The following is a 14,585-nucleotide window of genomic DNA, read 5'->3' on the forward strand; positions in this document are numbered from 1 at the left end:
TCATGGAGGGATGCTACTCACTGGATTGCTTCCCCTGGCTTGCTGTTTGCTCTTTTATAGAACACAGGACCACCAGCCCAGGGATGGCACCACCCAAAATTGGCTCTCCCCCCTTGATCACTAATTGAGAAAATGCCTTACAGCTGGAGGTCATGGAGGCATCTCCTCAAGGGAATCCCCTTTCTCTGTGATAACCCAGATTGTGTCAAGTTGGCACACAAAACCAGTCACTACACCTGGGCATGGGTGTAGTAGAATAAATTTTATGGTGGAATGATGGTGAGATAGAAGAGGGTGGGAATCAAATTTTGGGGGAGATAGGATGGAGGGAAAGAATACAGAAAGAGACAGCTAGAATTGGGTGGCATTTGGGAGGAGGGTGGAGACCTAATGCAGTGAAAACTTCTTGGAATCTATGAAGGTGGTACTAATGAAGTCTCCTAGTAATGGAAGATATGGACTCTAAACCAGTTGTATCTTGTAGCTATGCAAAGCTTCCAATGGAGGGACTGGGTTGCATTCAATTGAGTTTTTTGCCAAGGACATCTCATGTAAATCCCCAAATAACCCAGGCTGATGCTAAGACAAAGGGTGGCTCTCTGCAAACCAAGATCTAGGTTTCATTGCTGAAGACAACACCCATGCAATTCAATAAACACGGAGAAGTTGAGTTGGTACCTACATGGAGCCTTCACTCCTACATCCTGCACTCTTTGGTGTGCGAAGGTACACTGAAAGCTACCAAAAAAGAAACATGGACACCAACCCAGTCACAAAACTGACCTACAATCTGTCCTGCTTGAAAAACACTCTAGAGCAACGGTGGTACAGAACTTCCTCTCCACAAGAAGGAACCCATGCTGCTTGAGTAACCAAGAACCAAAGACTAGAGAGCACAGAGACCTAGAGTAAAACCAAATACGATATCGATAATAGCCTCCTAATGATAGTCTGCTATTTACTTATGGGTTAGTGTCTCCTGATCTCTGTTAACATCAGAGGAGCTTTCTCCAGGCACAGATGGGGTCAGATGTAGAGACCAACAGCCAGATATTACATGGAGAGAAAGTCTAAATAGGAAGCCTCCACCAAATCCCTCCCCGAAAAGTTCAGGTAACAGAGAGGAAGAGGAAGCAGAAAGATTGTAAGAGCCAGAGGGAATAGAGGACAACAGGAGAACAAGATTCTCTCAATGAACTAAGCAGGGTGCTATAGGAGCTCATAGAGACTGAAGCAGCAAGCCGAGGGCCTACATGACTTTATACAAGATCCTCTGAGTTTTATTATAGATAGCTATTAGCTTAGTTTTTTATGTCACTATTTACTGTGAGGGCAAATGGGTCTCTGACTCTTGTGCCTGTTTTTGGGACTGTTTTCCTCCTGTTAGGTTGCTATGTCTAACTTTGATATGATAGGAGGTTTTCATCTTATATTTTGTTACTTTTTATTGTTATCTCTTAGAAGTCTGTTCTTTTCTAATGAAAGGCAGAGGGGGAGTGGATATGGAGGTGAACAGAGGTGGGAAGGAATTGGGAGAGGTAGAGAGAGGGAAAACTACAATCAGAATATATTTGTTGTACAAGAAAGGAACATTTTCAATAAAAAATGGAAAAAATACTCTGTATTTAAATTCCAAAGCAATCTTTATTTTTTCAGCATTGACATAGCACTTTAAACATTCTCATTAAATTGTAATCAGTTGACTTCCTGTTTTCTAATCAGAGGATACTTTTTGAGCACTGGCTCTATAGTGCATGTTATCTCTGACATACAAAAGACACACCTTGTCCAACACAAGAGTATCCAAGTTGGAGTTCAGACAATCCTTAGCCTTCAATTTAGACCAAAGTACTTAAGTCTTACATATAACCCTATAAAAAGAGATAAACTATTCTCTACCTACCTCAATAAGAAAAGGTCATATATGCCAAGATCATATGTGCATGCTGACAGGAGCCTGATATAGCCGTCTCCTGAGGGGCTCTGCCAAAGCATGGCAAATACAGAGGCAAATGTTCGAAGCCAACCACTGAACTGAGAATGGGGTCCCCATTGGAGGATTGAAGGAGCTGAAGAGGTTTACAACCCCTTAAGAACAACAATACAAACCAACCAGAGCTCCCAGAGACTAAACCACCATCCAAAGAATACATATAGTCAGACCCATGGCTCCAGCTGCATATGTAGCAGAGGATGATTTTCTTGGGCACCAAAGAGAGGAGGAGAAGCCCTTGGTCTTGCCAAGGCTGTACCCACCAGTGTAGGGGAATGTCAGGGGAGGGAGGTGGGCAGGGGTCAGTAGTTGGATGGGAGAGAGGGTATAACATTTGAAATGTAAATTTTAAAAAAATCCAATAAAAAGAAAGAAAAGATCATATATACCCATAATCTTTATTTTTAAAAAATATATTTAAAACAATACATATTATATACATATACATATACATATACATATACATCATATACATATATATACACATATACATATATCTGCAATTACAGTACTCAAGATACAAAAACAGGAGAGTCAGGAGTTAACATTAGCTTGAGCTGTATAGCAAGTTTAAGACCAGGCTTGGATACATAAAACCCTATCTTGAAAAATTAATGAATGAAATGGGCCTGGAGAGATGGTTTCATGATCAGAAGGACTTGCTCCTTCTGCAGATGACCCAGATTCGTTTTCAAGAACCCAGATGGCAGTTCACAGTTGCCTGTAATTTTAATTCCTGGAGAGCCAACACCTTACGCTGACCTCTTTCGGCTCCTCCATACATGGTGTATAGACGTTCTCGGTACTCAAGCTTGCATGCATACATGCAATTAAAAACTAAGTAAGTCTTTAAAAAAGTAAATAGATAAGCAAATAGCAATAAGTGGGTTTAGTCTTATGCCGATAATGCCACTGATTATATCTTGTTTGGTATATTTTTAAATGTATTATTTTATTTTATGCATACTGGTATTTTCCTTGCATACATGTCTGTTCACTACATGTATACTTGGGAATCAAAACTAACTTTTCTGGAAGGGCAGCCAGTGCTCATAACCTTTGAACTATCTCTCTGGCCCTTAACTCAGTACTTGTAATCTCCTAAGGTTCTTAGGAAAATGTCCATTCTGTAGACAGTGTTTAAAATCTAGGGACAATCTATAGAAAGATTCCTTGAGTTAAAAGACTGAAAAAAGTTATCGTCTAAATGTTCATATGACCAAAAGTTAACTACAGCTCCTGTCGGTTTCTATCAATATTTCTAATGTTATAAATTAAATTATGCTTTAAATTATTGGTTTTTGTCTGTATGGATGTTTTGACTACATACATGTCTGTACCATGTATATATGACAATGATATATCTGTGCACCAAGTGTCTACTCTCAGAAGCCAGAAGAAGCTGGGATTGGAGAGAACTCCTAACTGCTGAAGACTTCCCTCCAAACTCTACAGCAACGTTTTTCATAGAAATAGAAAAACAAATCCTACAATTTATGTGGACCTGGAAAGGATTCTAAGTAGCCAAACCAAACTTGAAGAAGAAAAAAAAAAAGAAAACCAAAGTGTCATACTAATTTCAAAATCTACACAAATGTATCATAATCAGAGCAGCAGGGTAAGGACAATAAAACATCGACCGAGGAAACAGAATAGTGATCCAGAAATGGACCCACTCAGCTAAAATCATCTGGTTTAAGACCAAGTTGCCAAGAGTATATACAGTGGGAAAGGGAAAATAATCTCTCTAATAAATATTATTTGGAAAACTAAATATCCATGCATAGAAGAGTGAAATTATGCTTCTCATTTTACAACAGTTAAAAAATTGCAACTAAAATAGATAAAAGATAAAAATGCAGGATTTAGGAATTTAATTTCACCAGAAGACACAGGGACAAAAGACATTCTGGTGACATTGTCATAGATATAAACAAGAATCAAAAGCAAAAATCCAAAAATAAACAAACACAATAATAGCAAACCGAAGTATTTTTTGCCCAACCAAGGCAGATGAAAGAAACCTAAAGAATAGAACAGTTTTTGAAAACACATTGAACATATAAAGAGGTGATACATCTGATAAGGAGTCTAAGTGGACAGCAACTTCAACTGAATAGTTAACAACAACAGAAGACAAATAGATTCACTTAAAAATGGGCCAGGGCCTGCATGTTCATCACTACTAATCATCCTTAAGCACAAATTGAACCACAATGAGATTTCATCCCACCTTCACAAAATGATTATTTTTGAAAGGATGAAATAAAGGAATCAAAAGGGTAGGGAGAAAAGGTACCCTTGAACACTGTTGGAGCGGAGGTCTTTCTATTTGGATCAACACTTCATGTAGCAAAAGACTTCAGATAATAAATTTTTTTAATTTATTTTTATTCTTCAACAGTTTAATATATTTATACATATATGAATACATGATATACACATGTATGTGATATATATATATGGTATGTGTATATCACATATATGATATGTTTATGTATGTGTATGTGAGCATATATCATATATAAGCACATATATTATATATATGATATGTGTACACGTATATGTGTATAACATATAAATATGTATTTCATATATGTTATATATGTACATGTATATTATATATGCACATATATACATAGATATCATGTATATGAAGTATGCACCATGAATTTGAATCATTTTTCTCCCTATTACCATTCTAGCAGAACATCACTGGGACACTTGTATACATATGTAGCTCTGATTATTTCTAATACTGAAACTTGCACACCTCTACTTTCTTTTTGATTGTGCTTTTTGCTTGAACAATAATAGCTATTTTAAAGTAAATTGGTGAATTAAAATACAACCAACACATAAACAGTGACTTGTCCAGCTTAATCATGCTCTGTGCCTGAGAGCAACACATGGTTCCCATGTGAACCTGGGGAGATAAGTACAGAATAGTACAGAATGGTCCCCAGACCCTCACTGTTCTCCACCTCTTTGGCTCCCTAATTTTATATCTAGATTGTTTAGATACCATCCCAGCTCCAGACTGCAGCCTTCATTGCAGGACTTGGAACCCTAGCTTTTCCCCTCACTTCATCTCAAAGTACTGACAATGAGTTCTTTTGTATAAAGGGCCCCAGCTCTTTATCAACATGTGTTATTTTTCTCATGGCTGATATTTCATTGAGCTTGGTCCATGAGATACTGTTGATCTGGCATAGCCACAGCTGGTTAAACTTCACCAGCGGTCTCCACATTGCAGAAACTGGCTGACCATCTCAAAGGCCTTCCAAGGCACTACTTATTACAGAGATCCTGTTTCTAGAAGTGCCCATATCAATCCCTCTCTCAGATTCCAGGTCATTTATTCTCTATCCACTGACTGACCTGGAGAGTAAGAACAAACACACATTCAAACAGACACACACCTCTTTCAGGATCGTGAACTTGTTCACCTCAGAAAATACTTAAAAGACAAAAGAACAGGATTTGGAAACTTGGCACCATGCAACACTAAACATTGGCCAATCGTTGATATACTCAAATGTACAAACAGTCCACAGCGTTGACTCCAGCAGAAATTGATAGAGACTCATGGCAAAATCCTTAGGCCTTCATTCTTTAATTTAAAAACCTGACAAGACCTACATGGAAGGAAATATACAAGAAAAAAAAATACTCTGAAATCAATACCTTTCATCTGCAGAAGACAGAGAGGGAAGAAGAAACCCTCACCCTGGGCTGGTGTTAATCTCCTTCCTATTCCGTAGGATCCAGAGGCCGCGTGGAACATCAGGGAACAAAGAGAACCCAGAAATATTGCAGGTCTCCTCGCCATGTGTTTTAGGAACAGCAGCGTCTCTACCTTCCCACAGCTCATAAAGTCATGAAAAAGACAGACAAAAGGTGAACACAGGATAAGTAGTGTCAGGGAAAGGGGAAAAAAATAAAGCAACCCACAAAGGAATGTCACACACACACACACACACACACACACACACACACACACACACACACACACGCTACTGTGTTATATATCTGTGTTATATATATTGTATGTGGGGATATCTGTCATTGTTTTTCCTCTCTGTGTTTTTTGTTTGTTTGTTCCTTTGTTTGAGACAGAATCTTGTGTATATCAGCTGACCTCAAACTCCCTAAGCCAAAGAGACCTTGAACTCCTCATCTTCCTGCCTCTACCCCATGGGGTTACAAGGGCACACCACTTCATGGGTGTGGTGAGGTGCTGGGGATATGACTCAGGGCTCTACATGGCAGTCAAGCACTCCAACACTCGAACTGCATCCATAATCTGGAAACATCTCTCTTAGGAGATAACATTGGGTGTGGCCGGAGTGAGGCAAAGCCCTATAGACACATGAGGCTGATGGGAGGAGAAATGCAAACATTCACCAAGATGTTCGGCATACAAAGAGCAAGAGTCAAAGTTGGGAAGCTGGGAGGAAATTACTTGAAAATTATTTCTTTGTAAGTTGTGCACGTTTTCCCCTTCACTGTCAGAGGAAGACATTTTATAGTGACTTAATAACAGGACCCAATATTTCACTTGCATCTAGTACAATTATACATTTAAACTCTTGGCTACATATTTTTTTTACAGTATCTTTCCTTCCATAAGCTTACAATAAATGTCTTTCCATCTTCAATAAACGTGACTTACTTTGGTGAATTGATGTTAGCAAATGTGACATACAGACTTTAAATATGTTCACATTAACTGTCTAGGCCTCTGGAGACATGAGTCTGATGACCACTAAAAATTAAACTTCAGATACTCACAACTCCTTCACCCAGGGCCAAGAGTCAGACCCAAGGAGTACAACAGATCTATGGGAAAACCCAAAGGAGAACACCCCCAGTTGTTCAGTCTTCCTATGTCCAATACCTCTGAAGCTCATGATGATGTTTTAGGCAAGCAAGAGCTGACTGGGACACCACCAGGGAATTTCAATCAAAGGACTAAGATAACCTGTGTTATATGTTTCAATGTCTACTATGAACTCCCAGTAACAGAAGAAAAACAAGTGGTTGAATGAATGGTATGAAGGTTGCTAAAAGATCAACATGAGACTTGGTAGTGGTGTCAGCCATGAGGACAGCAATGGAGTTGATGGGCTTTGTTAGTGATGGAGACAGGGGTGGGGGTGAGTGGGGAGTTAAAGCAGTGTCATAATGCTATCTTCCAGTAATTTAATCATCCGGCTTGTTGTTTCACCCATCCTACCAGCCCAGCCTACATTTTTCAGCATAAAAATCAGCACATAAAGAGTGTTTTTTGTCAACTCCCTTCTATCCAGGGACACTGTTGCTATAGCAGCCAAGCAATTCTGTTTAGCAGCCAGGTGGAAACCAAAGAGTTCTGAAGAACCCTAAGCCGACTGAATAGGTTGTTTTTTGTCAACATCACACAACAAACTTCATAGCTGCCTTTAAAAGCTAAGAATATCTAATTCAAACACTCTGGTTTGACATATAATTATCTTTTGGGTGAATCTGTCTTTTTATTCTTTTGCATTTTGTACCGAGGATTTTATGCATTTGTTGATCTACCCTCAGGCGCTCTAATAAGAGGACAGCATGTCTCTCTACTCAGCTGAGTAAATTCCTGCAATTCCTCCCCCTTAGCCAAGGCTTTGCCTCAAGTCTCCATCCCCTCTACTAAGCCATGTGATATAAAACTAGAGCCTCAAAGCCCACCTGGCCTCTCTGCTACTCTTCCTCTGGCTCCCAACCAAGGCGGTCTCTGGAGTCTCAAGTTCCTTTCTTTCCCAGAGAGCTTGTCTCCACTCTGCTCTCTAGGACCACTGTCTCTCACTGCATAATATACACTCAGCTCAAACCCTTCATCACCAGATGCCAAATAGAGATGTTCTCCATGACTTAGAACCCCTCATGCAGCCAATAACATCTCAGCTGCCAGCTCCCACCATCTCGAAGATGCCTTACCCTACATTGTATACCACCCACCATCTGCATATGCATATAACCCTGGAGGGTGCTCCCATGACTCTTATTCACAGTGGCCTTCAGAGACATCTGTGACCTTCCTCTTGTAGAGATCAGATTAAAGAAGATGGTAGGTTAAATTTATTTCTTAAATCTGGCAACCAGATTGCATCATAGTATATTAATCATTCTTTTACTGCTTATGGTAGTTTGAATGAAAATGGCCCCCAAAGGCACATACGTAGTGGCCTTATTGGGAGTTATGGACTTGGAGTATGTGTGGCCTTTTTGGAGGAAGTGTGTCACTTGGGGTGGGCTTTGAGGGTTCAGAAGCTCAAGCCAGACCCAATGTCTCTACTTTCAGGCTTCCAGCCAAGATGTAGAACTCTAGGCTCTTTCCCCAGCATTATGACTGCCTGTGTACCACCACAACTTCGCCAAGATTACAATGGGCTAAACTTCTGAAGTGTAAGCCAGGCCCAATTAAACGCTTTCCTTTATGAGTTGCCATATTGTGGTATTATCTTCACAGCAATAGGAGCCCTAAGATATTTCTGTACCTTATAACCTTCAGAATCGAAGTTTTAAAATACATCATGTTCAACTTCTAGTCCGAGAAAATAGTTGATCTAGTAGACTGGAAAAGAGAACTAGCCCCAGAGCTCATGGCTATTCAAAGACAGCACTGATGTGAGAAAAGACAGACAAACAATCCATTAAACTCATTAAAGTCCTGAGAAACTAGAGAGCACTCAAAATAAATTACATTTGGCACAGAAATTAAGGAGAAATCTCCAAGGAAAGAGTTTAGAACTGTTCATAATCTGTAGGGCCACGTCTCCTGTGTTTTAGGAAGCTTTGTGAATGTTCAAGAAAGATTTGTTGTCTGGTTGTATGGAGCCAGCCAGTGTTGGGTAAATATGATGCCTTACTGTAAGAAAGTCTCTGCTCGTTCTTGCATCCCTGGTAAGTGTGAGCGTGCTATCATACAACAATTCAACACATATTTGGAACACTACCATATGTAGGCACAGACCTTGCATGATTCAGTCATATCCTTCAAGGACATGAATTCCTCCTTCATAATTTCCTCCAAGCCTGGGAAAACACACAGCATTTTGCTTTTCTAATTTATTCAAATTTGCAAAAGACATGAGTCTAAATATCTCAACTAGAATCATCAGCATCTGGTTAAACTAAAGAGTTATGTCATAATATTCTCTGGAAACAAATTTTACATCTACATGAGAGTACAGAGGTAGATTCTTCAAAAACTTTGGAGAACCTCAAAGTATACTTTTAAAAAATGTGAGAAATCAGAACATGTACTTCAGTCCCACTGTAGAAGTCCATAGTCCCTTGAACAAAATTTCATTCTTTGCCTCTGTGTCCTTATTGTTCCTGTCCTTGAGGGCCGTGTATACTCTTCTTCAATGATGCGGGTTGAGCAAAAGAGGGACAAAGAACATATAAACTTAAATTTTTCATTCCTGCTACTGACCACACAGCACTGTGGTTAAATAGAGGTGATAACTTTCAAGTCTTTTATTCCTCAAATGGTTACACATTAAGATTAGCTTCAGTGAGATAGTGAGAAGTGCTATGGAACTTTTAAAATTGGCATCTCAAGGGTTTCTACCTATTAGGTCATTGAGTTGTCAAACCCTTAGAAGGTATTAGAATATTCTTGAGACTTTTCACTTTTTGTAGAATCCTAAGCCTGACTCCTCCCCTCAATTGGTCTTTTGTTTTCTGGTTGATAACAGGTCCTTTTGACACTACAGCTCTTAGTGATGTGACATGACTGAGAAGAAGTCATCAAGCCGGAATCCTTGAACCTCCAAAAATTATGAGTTCAATAAATCACATGCCTTTATGAGATGCCTGCTCCAGAAAGTTTATTATCAGACAAAAAGCTAGCTAATAACATATTGTAGGGGAAAGAGATTACTGTGCTTGACAATAAAAGATCAGAAATGTTTCATAAATGTAAGACCTCTTACAGCAATATCAATATTGATGCCTTAAAACATATACATGATATCTGTCTCCTATAACTTGTTAGAAATCTCTAGCTTGATATCTATCAGGGCCTCCATCTCAACACATCCAAACCAGAGCTAGTGTTTCCCCCATGGACACATTTCTAAGATTGCTGCCTCAACCTTCATCCAAAACTTGCTGCATTTTCCTACTTTCCAATGTCTATTATCCAGTTGATCAATAAATCCTAGAAATTTTGGCTCTAAGAACTTCTCATGGATGCAAAAATGTGCCTCTTTAGGCAGAGACTTGATGAGCCAGGAGAGGGGGATACCATGGGGGACCCCACCCATTCAGATAAAATGGGGAGGGGGCATGGAGGACGGGTCTCTTGGGGAGATCAGAAGGGGACAGTGTTTTGGAAATAAGTAAATAAATAAGTAATTATAATTGTTTTAGGAAAATGAACCTCTCAAATGCATTGTCTTTAAATACCCACAGTCAGTCCTAGACTCTTAGCTCTTATTTAAATCCAGGCATATTTAATACATTATTAAACCATTTGCCAGCCCCAAATATAACCAAGTGTTTTCATGTCTTCCTGACTTTATACTTGCCTGAAAGACACTTGCCCTGTCTCGTTCAATCACATTCTTCTTTAGAAACACAATTTGTGTCTAACAAGTTAAGTGATTGCTTTAATGAAGCCTCTCTCAGTGTCATCTTTTTCCAAATAGCACCCTCATGTCCTTTCTCCAAGTCCTCCTTAATATTGTGTCATCCTATAGTTGCCTATGTGGTAAGAAGACTGACACACAAAGAGATCCTTACTGTAATCCTTGAATAGGAACACTGCATTACACAGCATAATAAACATTTAAGTACGAGTTACCATGAACTATACAGATTGAACCCAATCTCACGACACAAATTCTTAAAATTAGAGAGGTTTCTGTAGCTAGGTAGACATTTGGGAAAAAACAAGTCCTAGAGACTGTAAGTGTGAGAGTCAGTCTGATCTTACTGAAAAGGGCTACAAAGATTATGAAAGAAAAAAAAAAGATTCATGTAGCTCAAGGAGGAAAAATAGGTCCAAGGAGGAAAGATTGACAGCCAGCCAAAGTACAGATGTTGAACCTGCAACCAGAAGAAAGAAAACACAGCCAGCACCGGGTGGTCTTACGAGCTATCTCCCCAGGGTCTTCAAACAAGAAATTCAGTCCAGTCAAACCGGAGACTCCAAGCAAAGGACCCAATTCTTTGGCTTATTTTACCGAAGACATGTTTTATGCTATCCATGGGACATTTGTCCTTACCATTATGAGTAGCCCAGAGAACAGATGCAGTCTGGAGTAAATTGAATGACCTAGAGGATCTTTAGGTTGAGTACCTCGATTATACAAGGGATATCTATGTTGTGAATGTTTTGTTGTTGTTCTGAGTTGCAAATGGCCTTTCTTCTACTTGGAGATCATCTTAGTACCAGGGTCGAAGAGAATATGGGCTTTCTTTACTTCAAGGTTCCCAGAAATCAATGCTTAAAGTCTGTTTCACTGGGTTGAGTTACATTGTTTTCAGAGACCTCTCTAATCTTGACCCAAACACATGTTCTACATATGCCCATTCTAATAGTTGTCTGCCTGGCTGTCTTCTAAAGTATTAGGTATGCTAGGGAATGTGGGGTCTGCTATTTTGGTCAGGACTTAGAAATTGTCCTGTGCTAACAGTGTCCCACCCACTGAGTCTTTGCATGCATGCTTCTTGGTCAAATATTTGGGTACTTTAGCTCAATTAAGGTGAGATAAAATTAATAGTCGCTGTGCTAAATCACTATAGCCTTTGCATCACAGAGTTCTTCTACATTGTCTTCTAATTTAATGTGTGTGTGCATATATATATATATATATATATAATTTATGTATATATATAATTTAATGTATATATAATTGTTTACATGAGTCATCAATTTAACTGGATATGCCTTTTAGAATGTTCCCTTCGTTCTGTTTTTTGTTCTTTTGAAGGTTTATTTTCCTCATTCCATGCATATTTAACTAGTCGTTGCTAAACGTGAAGTACAGCTTTCTGGGGAGAATTCAAAAGCATCTTCTTAAAAACACATCAAAATAGTCAATGCTCTTCCCCTGGAAGTAATTCATAATGAACCCAGGAGAGGATACAAACAAATGGAAATGCATTCAGATTAGATTCCAACACTTGATAATGTCTTGCGTGGAATATCACTCTCTGCCTCTTAGTGCAAAGGCAGCGAGGCATCTCCACTGAGCTTTGTTTTGCGAGATCTCTTACTTTCCACAGGGGTTCTTATTCATTAGAAAAGCCTGGGGCAGCTACACCTCTGGAAATTCTGGAGAAAGGAACTTCTGTTTGTTCACTCTTTAGGCCTTGTTCTTGCCAGGATCTCTGGAGTGCCTCTCAGTCCCAGACAATATTCTAATTTTTGAGAATAGCTTTGGGTATTTGTCCTACAAAGGCAAATTATTTTCTTATCCAAGGTTAATACTAAGGCATATGGTAATTTGTGCTTGAAGTCCAAAAGCATAGTTTTTTTTTTCCTTGCTACCTGGGGGAAAGTTCTTTTATCTGGGATGTTGATGTTAAGTTAATTTTAAATACCATTTTCTTTTCAAAATATTTTAAACCCCGAAATTTGGATGTGTTCACTGCTACTAGTGACACAAAGGACATTCATTAAGAGAAAGCTAATAATTTCTCGTGCTGCCTTGTGGAGACTAATCTCAACAACTTGGCGTACATTGTTTATCCTTTCCCTAAGGTATTAAACCAAAGGTATTGTATCATTGTTTGATTTTACGAATGAAAAAACACATTAAGCCAAACTTGATTTTCCTCATTTAACAATTCTCTATCAAAAGCTTTATAGGTTAATGTACAAAAACGTGTGTGTGTATATGTATTTCTATGCATTAACATATATAATCATATATATATATATCCTAAATTCCTGTAAAGAGCCTGAACCAAAGAGTTTCTACAAACAATTTTGGAAAGTAAACCCAAGGCTAAGAGGTGGAGGGTAGAGACAAGTGAGGCACAAGACATAAGAAGTCACATTGGCAGGTGACTGCCAACATGATCATAACTATAAGTAGTAGGTGTTTTGAGGACCAGACTACAACATAGTCCCAAATTGCCCACCCAAGAGACAAAGGATACCTTTTTCTTATATGACCCATACTCCCTGGTGGTCAGGACTTCCTTGTGCCCGTCACAACTTCAGGTTCTCATGTCCACTAGAATAGCTGATGTTCCTCCTACACATGTCGCGACTTGGCTGGGGAGTTCTCTACACATGAAAGATATGCAGCTGAAGCAAAGTCTTGTCAGTTATACCTACATGCAGCTGCAGCTGGTTGCTAGAGCAACAGCTAGAATGCAAGATGGACGGAGAGGATGTGAGATGATGCCCATAAGATGTCTAAAACAATCATGTTTGGAATATTCTGTGTCATATCTGTTTAACCGTACGAAGCTGAGCACCTGTTTATATTCCTAATTTTATATTTCTGGCATCACGATACTATACTGAATATCCTTAGATGCAGATTCTTATTTGCTAGTACTTTTATATATGTAATGTATTCCCCAGAGTGAACATGCTGCTTCAAAGTATTCTCATCTATTAATACATCCATGCCTTCCAGAGCAGTCATTATATTATTATTGGCTGTGTTCAAGTGAGGAACACTAGAGTTGAGGGTGTAAAGACAGAGCAGTGTCGTCCTAACGATTACATTCCAAGTATCTTTTGGGAGTTTGAAAGATAAAATACCTGAATAGCATTTATTTTTAATTATTCATTCAGTTTCTGTTATTGGAGAGCAAACCCCAGGTGTGGTAGATGCCAGAGGTCACTCTACTATTGAGCTCCATCTTTAGCCCCGCTCCCATTTTCTTAATCTTGCATCATGCTTCCTTTTAGCCATTTCACTACTATAATTCTGGGAAAGGTGGGGGGCCGGGGGTCTGGTTATCGTTCCTAGAAGAGGCTGCTGTGATCCAGTAGAACTCTCCACACAAAAGGATGAAGAGAAAAACCAACCCCTGTTAAGAATGTTTCCCTGGAAGCCCACCTTCAGGACAGGATGGGGTAAATAATCTTTAGCTGAGGACGATAGCTGAGCCCAGCACCTCAGTGGATGCTATACCTTTCTTTAAAGAGGACTTCCTATTAAATCCAATGTCTTCTCCATACCTCCGTTACTGGCTTAAAAAGTTAATCAGATATGCACATTTTATGGTTAAAAAAATTCTACCAAGTTTCTTCCTCTAATCTTCCACCATACATAAAACAAAGCACAAATTCTATTTATGTGAAATAGTAAGTTTTATACTTATAAAAATTAATAGTCCCAAATGATATAAAATACCTCTGTGTGACTTTAACCAAGCAAGTGAAAGATCTGTATAATGTGAACTTCAAGCCTCTCAAGAAAGAAATTGAAGAAGATCTCAGAAGATGGAAAGATCTCCCATGCTCACGGATTGGCAGGATTAATATAGTAAAAATGGCCATTTTGCCAAAAGCAATCTACAGATTCAATGCAATCCCCATCAAAATTCCAACCCAATTCTTCATAGAGTTAGAAAGACCAATTTGCAAATT

This window comes from Rattus norvegicus, chromosome 2 (assembly GCF_036323735.1).
Source record: "Rattus norvegicus strain BN/NHsdMcwi chromosome 2, GRCr8, whole genome shotgun sequence".
In the NCBI taxonomy this organism is placed as follows: Eukaryota; Metazoa; Chordata; class Mammalia; order Rodentia; family Muridae; genus Rattus; species Rattus norvegicus.